We start from the raw sequence: 12,024 nt of genomic DNA, 5'->3' as shown, positions 1-12,024 counted from the left end.
TCATTATAGTTAGCAAATGCAAAAGACTAGTCTGAAAAGCTAGGTAGCACTGGGTTAATCAGTTTTAAAGCACCTTTACTTAAATTTATCATCTTATCAGGGCATTCAATTTCCGTATTTGCAAAAAGAGACAGAAAATTAGTTATGCCCTGATTCATGTGCTGCATTTTACATAAATGCAAAAGATAAAACTGAATTTTTTAATAACTTTTTTTGGGTAGAAAATGAGGGTAGAAAAACTAAATAAAGCCAGGGATAAGATTACACACACAAACATATTTACCTTTTCACCTTGAGTAGATGCTAGAGAAGGACAGGAAGTTGGACATTATATTTCTAAGGAAAAAAGCAAATAGTTTACCTGCTTAATTTCCAGATTTAACTGTAAGATTAAAGCCACGCTATAAATGAAACGCATCTTGTGATCTTAAAACCTGTGAAACATTTCTGCTATAGATTCACATAAAGAGGGCATGGCATAATACAGTGAAAAACGTCCCTGGCAACATGGCTACAATAGACACGAAAATGGCTTTCATGTCTGTGGTTCTTTGATATCCTTCAGTAGAGGCTGATGGCATAACACCAAGGCATATTCTACAAGGGGTCATTGAAAATCTGTTCCAAAGTCTCAATTTCACACATAGTAAAATAATGGAAATATAATACAATTTGAGCTCAAATTCAATTTAAAAGAATATCTAAAATACTTAAAGCATTTAGAGTAAACTTTATCAATGTCAAATCTATGCAGATTAAATACTGGTATGTATTAAAATCAGTAAGGGAGAGAGTAGGGGATGAAGCAATAACCTTATCAAGTAAAGCACAATAACCTTCCCAGTTAAAGCATGACATGATAGGTGGGACATTCTTCTTCCCAGGTTTATTCTTAGGCAAATATGGCTTAGGGAAAAAGGTTATAGTGGATTGGATGGCAGTAGAATTAGGTGGATGAGGAAGCAGTTAAAATGTAAAAGTAATTAGATAAATGAATGACGTTGAAGTAGAGGGAGATTTTTAATATCCTTTCCTGGGCGCTCATCAGGAATTAGTAATCTTTTTGTGGAAACGGTGACTTAGTTCAAGGTAGAACTTGCGTTTGGTGGATCCATCATCTTCGATATGTGCGCCCCCCAGATTGGAGTGATAATTCTAGAGTCATCAGAGATGAAATCAGGTCATACGTTTTTGATGTGGCAGGAGGGAATATACTGTTCTGACATTTTCCCAGGTTTTTGTATCATTCATCCAAATAAACAAATGCTGAGTCCCTGTTGTGTGCTAGGCACTGTGGTAGGTACTAGAAATGCAATGGTAGATGAGACACAGGACCTAGTAGGAAGACATGTGTAAACCCTGCCAGACAATGCCAAAGTGTTGGAATAGAGATGTGAATTAGGTACAATGTTTGTATGAAGGATGGGGATTGTTTAGTTCCTTGCATGTTGAAGATCTGTGAACGCTCCAGTGAGAAGGAGAACCCAGGTTAAAGAATACACTTTCCTAGTTCTAAACCTTGTGAAGGGTCAGAGGATAAGGAGTAGGGAGACAGAGAAGGGCACAGGAGAGGCATATTCAGGCATTAAAGTTATTGAGTATGGATGGAGATGTTTATATGTTTGGAGGAGAGATGGTAGGAAATGATGTGAGGAAGGTAGACAAGGTCAGATTACAGAGGAAACTGAATTTGGACTCTGGAAATGGAGGAAGCTATTTGTAAGTGTTTTTGTTGTTTTCTTAAAGAAAGGAATAATGAGATTAAAATGGCATTTTTATAAAGGTCACTCTGGGAACAGTGTTTCAAATTGTTTGGATATGGTGCTGGGGGATACTGGAGGAGGAGATCATTATTGGAGACTATGTTTGTCTGCTTGGGCTGCCATAAAAAGATAACGCAGACTGGGTAGCTGAAACAGCAGAATATTTACTTTCTCATAGTTCTGGAAGCTACAGGTTTTAGATCAGGGAATTGGCCAGTTCCATTCTGGATAAGGGTTCTCTTTTGGCTTGCAGATGTCCTCATATGACCTTCCCACTATGTCCTCATCTAACCTTTCCTCTGTGTGTGTTTGTGGTGAAAGAGAAAGTACCAGCTCTCTGATGTCTATTCTTATAAACCCACTAATCCTATGAGATCAGGACCCCACCCTATGACCTCATTCAACCTTAATTACTTCCTTAGTGGTCCCATTCCAAATGCAGCCACCCTGAGAGTTAGGGCTTCAACATATGCATTTTGGGGAGACACAAACATTTGGTCCATAACACAGACTATTACAGTCATTCAGGTAAAAGGTGATGAGAGCATGAATTGAGTTGTAGCCATGGGGCAGGAGGGGAAGAATGTCAGAGATAAGGAAATAAAATGGACAGCTCTTTGTGACTATTTAGGTGTTTCAGTGTTGAGTGAGGGGAGAGGGGAAAAGTTTCAGTAACTCCCACATATTTGTTGTTGTTGTTCCGTTTTCCGATGTATTAGTCAGGATTCTCCAAAGAAACAAAACTGATACGATCTGGTCTATACATCCTATCAGTTCTGTTTCTCTGGAGAACCCTGACATGTATATGAACTTCTCATGGGACTTCTCAGCCTCCATAATCGCTTGAGTCAGCCAGGAAGTCTCACAATCTGCTGACTGCAAGCTGGAGAACCAAACATGTCAGTTGTGCAATTCAGCCTGAATCCAAAGTCCTGAGAACTAGGAGTGCTGGTGTCTGAGGGCAGGAGAAGATGGATGTAGAGCAGATTCACCCTTCCTCTGTCTTTTTGCTCTCCTCAGGCCCTCATGTTGGGTGATGCCCACCCACATGGGTGAGGGCCGTCTTCTTTACTCAGTCTACCCTTTCAAATGCTAATCACACCCACAGACATCAGCAGGCACACCCAGAAATGTTTTACCAGCTGTATCTAGGTATCCCTTAGCCCAGTCAAGTTGACACAAAATTAACCATCACAACTGGTTAGGTGGGAGTACTGATAATAAAAATAAGGATTATGGGGGAGAGTTTCTGATTTTGAGAAAAAGAAGCTGGTAAAATTAGTTTAGGACATGTTAAGTATGAGGTGTTTGTGGGTCTGGTGGGCAGAAATGGCCATGGAGCCGTTAGATTTGTAGATGTTTGGTTCAAGGAAGAATACACTGGGCTGGAGGTACATGGATGGGGCCATCATAACTCAGAACCATAGTGAAAAGGGTTTGCCTGCATGGGCAGGCAGCTGTAGAATAAGAAAAGGGGACCAAGGATTGAGTCACGGGAAGAAACTAGGCATGGGGACACTAAAAAAAAACCCCTGGCTAAATGTGTTATTACTTTATTTGAAATTTAGGAGAAAAAAAACCAGAAATACTTTGGGTTTAAAAGTTTATGTTTTCCACATCAGACTCACCGTTTTTCTTAGTACTTTAGTATGAGCACATTCCACCTTTATTGCTGACTCAAAGTGATATTTTTGGCTAATAAAGTAGCATCCCCTGGTAGGTGCTGTAACGAGTAAAGGATTGTACTTAGCCATAAATTTAACCTCTGTAACTCCAGCTGCAGAATGAAGTCATTTATTACAGGGAAAAATTGCTGGCTCTGAAGGAGAAGACAAATGGTTGCCTCTTTGCCCTAGTTTAAATAGGATGACGGCTCTTGCACAGTTCCTTAAAGGCGAGGTCTATTCTGTGGGGGCTACTGGCAGGCATGTGTGAGGCTGATGGTGTTCGGGGCTGTTATGGGGGCCAAGGGGTTCCTTTTATAGGTTGGAAGGGCTGTTATTAGAGTTCCTGCCTGTGCTCTGGATCCAGGGATCTGTCTCTAGCCCTTGTTATGCGGACTAAACTTGCCAGAAAACAAAAAGCAAACTAAATAAATGATGAGAGAAGAAAATACTACAAAACTGAAGGAAACTTCTTATGAGCTAACATAATGTGAAATTAAAAATAAATATCAAAACGGAGTGTATAGAGCCTAGTCGCCTGAAGCAGGTGCTAACCCATGCAAAGTAAAAGATGGCCTACTCCAAATTGCAGTAGAGAAAGTGTAATTAGTGTTACTGTAGAATACAGGGCAATAAAACAGAAGGCATGGTATAGAAGGCAGGTGACTGAGGAAAAAGACACCCTGTTTATCCAGTATGCTTTTTAATTGTATTTATTAGTGATAGGCTTCCTGGATTGAGTAAGTCAAAGCTATAATAAAAATGTCTCTCTGAGACACTCCATGACTTGGATGACCTTGATTTTTTTTTTCTTAGCCTAGAGGAGGAAGGCTAATAATACCCTTCTCTACAAAGCAAAATATTCATCAGTTCCATTCTTGTTTAAGGCTGTTATCATCTCAAATAAGTATTTCCCCAGGAAATGAAAAGCAATGGCAAAGTTACATGAATTTGGAGCATAAAAATATTGCAAAATTGGAAGAAAACAGGTAAGACCATTTCCATTAAATTGCATTGCCTTTGGGTTAAAGATTTTATCCAAGTGAGATATAAGGGATAACTGTTATGAAATGGAAAATCAGGAATTAAAGCCAAAAATTATGCCATTTAACATGGAACAGGATCAGATTTTTTCTCTTGAAGTTAAAGATACTACTGTTGCATAATCATGTTAGCCTGACGGACTGCTTTATACCTGGGGCAATCATCCAGGAACATGAGTTGTAATCCGAAGTCATAATGTACATTTTACTCAAAAAGTACCATCCATCTCATTAATATAGAGGGTTTCTGAGAAAACTATAATGGATGGCACCCTGATTCCACAGGGAAGCCCATGTTATAACAGCACAAATGGGGGATGGTTAAGTGATAAAACCTAGGTGAGTAAAAGCAGAATGTGCAAAGGTGCTGGGCAGGGGGTAAACCTCAATAGAGAGAAATGTTTAAATCTGTTTTTAAGAGCTATCATACTGTTTTAGAATCTCCTGGAATAACAACAGGGAAATGATCTTTGGTTTGGATGGAAGGAAAGAACCCAAAGAGTTGTAATGCATTAAGAAATGAAAGCAGAGGCTGATGGATTGTCTTGGAGAGATGGGTGGAATTTGTTAAGATCTCTCTTGCACAAATAGAGCAAAGTGCCACATGTGACACATGCGAATTCAGTGGTAAGACAGACTCATACCAGTACTTTCCTAAGGTAAGCTATTTCCTTCAGAATTATCCCTCAGAATTATCCTTCACTAAAGAAGTTTGCTTTATACAAAAGTCTTTGATATAATCTCTCAATTTCTCAATTACTTTCTTTTGAACAACACATTATTCTTAAGGAAGCCACATTTGCCTCCATCTTCGGGCCTCAAGCTCGTTTTGAATGCTCACAGAAGTCACCTAACAAACTAGAAATGAAGAGACTAAAAATATTTTATATAGACTTTTTTTAAAAAAGAATTTGTTTCCTAGGAATAGTCTCATAATCATCAATGTTGCTGTCTTTATAAACAAATCTTTTAAAGGTAAAACAAGTGTTGTGTTGTGACTAACTCAACTATACACATAAAGGAAGGATGAATACTTTTTCTAATGTTATGTGAATGGCTGTGGGTTGGGATAAAATTTCTAATGTCAATATCATGAGCTCAAAAAGAGCTGTGTTTTAAACAATTTAAATAGAAATATTTCTCTCTTTTTTTTTTGCCATTCACAGTTCATGAAAGAATTTTGTTTCCTCTTCACACACATCTTTGTCATCCCCATAGCTACTATGATTCATTTATCTCCCTTTACCAGAGCCCATCACCTTTATTTCTAAGTTATTATTTCTAAATTTATTAAAGTGACTAAAATATGTAATCACAGTAAATAAGCAGACATGATCTAAAAGTGTGTCTATTTAAGTTGGCGAAAACCTCTTAAAACAATCTTCTTCTTGGGAAAATGGGAGATTATCTTATATTAATTCAGTCACATAGAAAAGAGAGAGTTTCTGAAACTCCACTGTTGCCTGGATGAAATACCATAGAATGGACTTCATATATTAGATTCCTTGCTCTTTATGAACCTTCTAATGGCCTACTGTGGCCAAATATGTTGACATAAAGACTGAAACGCTGTTGATTAGGAAATCTAGTTTCTGCTATAACTTCTATAGCACAACAATTTTCTCTCCAGAGTTTGAGTAGCTTTTGTTTCCAATGCCCATCATCCTTAAGGAAGATTATTTACTGAAGTTCCAGACCTTTAGAGGTGAGAATCAAAATGAAACTTACCATCTACTATGTCAAATTTCTTTACCAAATATAATAAGCACTCAATAGATGCCTGTTGTTTTTATTATTGTCAGGCTTTTATGCTAAACACTTCACACTTTTGATGATATTTTATCCATACAGGTGGTAACTGAAGTAAAAAAAGGTGAAGTGACTTGATCACAAGCCAGGTGATATGTGCCAAGGTGATGACTCCAAAATTCACATTCTTAATAAAAATTTCCACTACCTCCTGAAATGACCAAGAAGAGTAATGGGACTACTGAGGAGGGACACTTAATCCAGCCTGGGGATTCTGGAAGCACTTCCTACAGGAGATGATGGTGTAGAAGGATCTGAAAGGTGAGTAAGAATTAGAAATAGGAAAAGGTGGGACAAATATTTTCAGAGAGAACAGCATGAGTAAAAGCCCGTAAGTCTGAGACAGCATTGCTCTAAGCAGTTTAGTGTTGTCAGAGTATACAGTGTGAGTCAGATTGATGGGAAATACAGATTGAGAGGGAGGCGGGGGGGGGGGGGGGGAGCTTAGGTGGAGGATCTTATATGCTAGGCTATGGAGATTGGATTTTACCCTAGGAGATGGAAATAATTAGAAATAATAACAGTAGCAACAACCTGAGTACAAGTAAAACAAATGATCTGTATGGCTTAGAAATAAAACAGGATTTCTATTTTCCAGATATCTTTTGGATATAAAAAGATAAGCTGTTACTTTTAACATCATTTTTGCAATATGTTGATTATTGCTTGGATATTAAGAAAATGAAAAACATTTCAGAACATGCAAGTCTCCTTAGTAACGTTTCTGACCAGGGAAATTGTTAGGGAAACCATGAAGTGTTTGAAATTGAATGGTAGCCATTATTATGTATAGCTCCTAGATTACTTTTAATTTTGTATCTCATTTAATCCTCATAATGAAGTCCAGAAAGTAGGTGATGACTTCTCAGTTTTATTAGGTACGTAAAACCAAAACTACTTCACCAAAGGTGAAGTAACTTGTCCAAAGAAATGTAGTTTAAAACGTAGTATGATGACACAATGAGCTCACAGTGTTGGTTGAGGAGGCCGTGGAAGTTAGTAAGCCAACTGCAAACATTGGGAAGAGTTAACTTTTTCTGTTGGCAGATGCAAAAATGAAATATATCAAACTCCACAAAATCCTACCCACTTCCTAGTAATTTGTTGGTAGGTTTTTTTTTGTTCTTTAACAAGAAGATAAACTAATGGTAAGCTACTGTATAAACTTTCCAAGATCTAAAACCCATAAGGAAATTGGAGGTATAACTTTGCAAAGATAAATGACTGCGGGTATTTGAACAAGTAAGAATCAGCCAGGTAATGCTGTGATTACCACCAACCCTAAAATCTCAGTGGCTTATGACAAGAAAGGGTTATTTTTTGCTTGCACTGACCGACCACTGAAATTTGGCTGGGAGGGCTCACTCTGGTACCCAGATTAAATCAGCAGCCGTATCCAGCACTGTCACAGATGGAAAGGGAGCATGTGAAATCACCCACTGGCTCTTAAAGCTGCCACGTGGAAGAGACACAGAATTTCTGCTCACATTTCATTGGCCAGGATAAATCACATGACCACATCTGATTCAAAGGGAGTAGGGAATTGCATTCCTACCGTGTACCCAGAGGGAGAATGACAAAAATTTGGTGAACACTAACAACTATCACAGTGAGATCTTAAGAAAAATAGCAGTGAAACCAGCCTAACAAAGGGAAAGTTCTGGAGCTAGGGGTGACATTAGGGACTTATAAGGACATTTGATGACTTATTCATAATGGTGACTAACAGCAGAAGAATATTTAATATATAATTCCATTGAAAGTGTTGCAATAGTTGACCAATTCATGCTGTGAGAAGTTTGCTGAAAAACACCATAGGATCTCTCACTGGAAATAGTACCGACTAGGTCACACTGAGACTTTGTATGGGATGTATTTATCATCCTTCTTTCTCATCGAAGTCTCAATCAAACCCATTATGTGACTTCTAACTCTTTTTATTTTGAAAAGGTGATTCTAATAGTATTCCCAGTTGTATTGCTGTCTGCTGGCATTGGACTTAAGGCACTTATTTGTTATGAATTTCTGTACAAAAATTTCACACACAAGGCAAGATTCTACAGATCGCTGCTTCTATACATTATTCAGTAAAATATCTAATTTTATACTATTACATAGAAAATGAACGCAGTAACTCAAATATTTTTCATTACTGAAATAATTTCGTTTTCAGTGAAAAACTGCTCTCGTGACTTCATTCTCTAAATGGAACAGATTCCTCCTTTAGAAGCACCTATATGGGAGGTTTCTTAGAGGGAGTTTCCTCAGAAGCTGACACTGATTGAAGAGCAAGTATCGTTGTCTATTTGGGATGTGATCCCAGATAGCACCAGAAGGACAGAGAGACAGGTAAGGAAGGAAGCCAACACAGGGTTCCTTAAAGAGCAGGTGACTGTTGTAGGCAACTGACACTCAAAGTTGGGGACCTCTGGGAGACAGTGTAGAATACAACGCAATACAAGCATACCTCGGAGATGCTGTAGGTTTGGTTCCAGACCACCACAGTACAGCCAGTCACCATCTTCTTGCTGGTGGAGGGTCTTGCCTTCAATTTGTAAAAAACGCAACATCTGTGAAGTGCAATAAAGTGAAGTACAGTGAAATGAGCTATGTTTGTAGAATCCTCCTTCCTGGGGGGCAAGGAAGGGGGGTGGGATATGGGGTAATTTTAAACCAACTTACCTCCTCGATTCCTTGAGGGCTACTCATTAACTGTCTGGCATTTCCAGCCTGCACCCCTGCACTGGCAAAGTGGGGTCTGACAGTCAGAGGAAGCCGTAGAATAGAGAAGCAGATAGGGAAGAGACTTGCAGTAAAATGCCATTGACCTGCCAGTAGGAATGACTGGGGGGGGGGAGCCCCCAAGGGAAGCGCCAACATTGTCAGTGCAGAGAGGATACTTGGGTTTCTAAGCCCATTTGTTCTGATATATCCATCTTTGACCCTTGATGTTAACTTTTAAAAAATATTAGAAATGTGATGGCATCTGAGAAAAACTGGCATCTTTTTAAAATGTACCAATGTCTAGGTCTTACATAGAAGGGCCCAAGGGTGGAGATGGGGGAACTCTGACCCGTTAAGGACCAAGATTCTTGGGAGAAATGACTTTGTTCACAAGCAGGCTGGGAAAGGGAAATGCCTCAAACTGCTGACAGGTATGTTTCATAAATCAGGGAGAAAGTCCTCTTAAAGCCATATACCTTTCACCTAGCAAATGGCCCCTACCTTTCATTCCTTGAGAAAAGAGAAAGAAACAGTAGATATTTTCAAAGGTTTGGTAATGTTAATTGATCCAATTAGTACACTATAACAGGAAGTGGAGTATTGGGTATTATTTAGAAGTTAGAGACGCTTAAGTAATTTACCGTAAACTCGAGTATTTTCAAGATACAGCAGAATGGAATTCTCTCAAAGTACTGACTTCATTATTTTCCAAGCAGATTTCCGTGGAGAGCGGAAAGTAAGGGTTTGTCTGGGAAGGAAGGTAGAGTTCTAAAAAAGAGAATTCTGGAAGTCATCATAATTAAACAAAGAGGAAAATGTGCCAGACAAGAGTGGGTGGGGGCTGTTTTCTCTCTGTGGTTGGTTGTGTTGCGTTCCAGATCCCTAACCTAAGATGAGGTTCCTGAGCTTCCTGTAGGCGAGTAGCTGCCCAGGAGACCCAGGGCTCCAGGAAGACAGGCGCAGGTGTCCCGGCCCCGCAGGTGAGGAGGCCGACGCGCCAGAAGGCCGGCTGGGCGGGCGGGGATCCCTGACCCTGCGCTGGCTGATCCGCAGGCGGGACAGGCGCTCGGGAACCCAGCCCGACGGGCGCCGCTCGCACGCGCCCTTGCTCTTGTACCGGATCTCGCGCGGCGGTCGGAGCCGCCGCCCTGCTCCTTCCCCACGCCCGCTTCTGTTTTTCTCTATCCTCTGGCCGCACTGCCCAGCGCGACTCTGTCCAAACTAAAGGAAAGCGTTTCTGTCTCGTAGGGGAGCAAGGGAACGCGCGCGTGTTACCTTTGCCCTGCGCCAAGGGTCGCCCGGCGCGCGGGCTGGGACCGCGGAGCGAGGAGGGGCGCTCATCGTCTGGGAGGGTACGAGAAAACGGGCATATCTGGTCTCGGGATGCAGTTGTCCTCGCTTCTCCCGTTCCCCGCGCCGCCTGCGCTCGCTCTGGGGGAAGTTGGTTGCAAAGTTTCCGAGTGAGGCATGGGTTCGCGCAAGTAGCGCTCAGGGTGGGTGTGGACGCCGGAGGCAAGGACAGAGCGCTCCTCGCGGTGCCTTTGTTCTGCTCTGGGGGACAGACCTGGCCAAGGAGTCGTTGGGCGAGAAAGGGGACCGCCAGAGACATTCCGGACCCAGCAGGGGCTCTTTGCTCCCTCCCCACCTCCTCCTTCAGGCATCTCCCCCACCCCCAACCCAACCCCAGCACTGTTCCCAAGGCCCCAAGCCTCCTCCACCCCAACTCTTTACCCCCAAACTTCACCATCCCGCAAAGGTCCCACGTCTGGGATGGGGAAAGAGGGTGAAGACGAAAGTGCGCTCTGGGCCGGGTACCTCCTGGAGAGTGGGTGTTTGCTTTGGAATGTTTCGGGGTTTGCCTTTGCCCTAGAAACTGCTTCCCCACTCGTGCCCCCATTCTCTCCCATTTCCCCCATCTCTCGGCTTTCCTCCTCTTCAATTCTAGTGAGATATAGAAGAAAAATTAGCGCTACTCTGAGTCACTCAGAGAGTCAACGCTGTGACCCGCAGTTGGGATGCGGGTCTAGAGATGGGGGGAGGTGAGGATGGGGTCCCCAATTCTGGAATTCTGGGAATGACTGGTAAAGGACATGGGGACGAGTCTGGAACTGCCCCTGGTCGGGACACTTGATTTGCCTAGGGCAAGGCAGTGGGGGAGGGGATGGAATGGGAGATGCTTGGCCGGACCAGCAGCGCCAGGGGGTAGAGGATGGAAGGCGGCCTGGGACCCGAGCCAGATCTTTAGGGCAAAGATAAGGCTGTGGCCTAGGGAAGAGAACTGGCCAGGAGCGCTTGGCTCCAGGGTCAGAGAGAGCGAGGTCATCCAGAGTCTTACAACAAAAATTGTTTATTCTTCTTGTCCTAGATTGAGGTTCGGGCAAGTTTGGGGTCCCATAGGTGGGCGCGATACTTCAGGTGGGGATCTGCCCTTGAGCCCTTGGACCGAGTTGCGCAGCACCAGCAGCAACAGGTAGCCCGGAGGTGGGCTTTGACCTGAGGCTTAGAGGGCTCTCCTAAGGGACAGTGTGGTGGGGTGAGCCTGGAAGAAGAGGGTTCCAACACTTGGAGCCCCTCGGAGTTGTTCTGGTGTGTTGGGTGGAGGGGGTGAATCCGGGTGGAGGAACAAGGATGGAGAGCTAGGGTTGAACTCCACCTCCGATTGTGTAACTGCCGGTATCTTCTGGGGTTGACCCCCTGCCCTTTGCATTTTGTCTCTTGGGGTGATGAAAAAACTGGCAGAAACTCGATGCCAGAGTGGATTGTTCACGTTGATTGGCAGGGAAAGTGCGAACAAAGAGGCGCATCTCCCGGAAACAATGATTTTGGAGATTCCCCCCCCCCCCCCCCCCCCCCCGCAGACGTGAGCGCGTTGGGCAGGGGGCGTTATGGAGGGGACCGGGACCAGCACCTCCGGGGGGAAAGTTGGAGCCAGGTGGTGAGAGGAGATGGTCCGGTCGAGTGGCGTGGAGCTGGGGACTGAGTGGCGCGGCGCCTCAGAGGTTCGCAGCCAGGCGGGAGATG

Source organism: Hipposideros armiger, unplaced genomic scaffold (assembly GCF_001890085.2).
Source record: "Hipposideros armiger isolate ML-2016 unplaced genomic scaffold, ASM189008v1 scaffold_50, whole genome shotgun sequence".
Lineage (NCBI taxonomy): Eukaryota > Metazoa > Chordata > Mammalia > Chiroptera > Hipposideridae > Hipposideros > Hipposideros armiger.
This window is presented reverse-complemented; position numbering follows the sequence as displayed.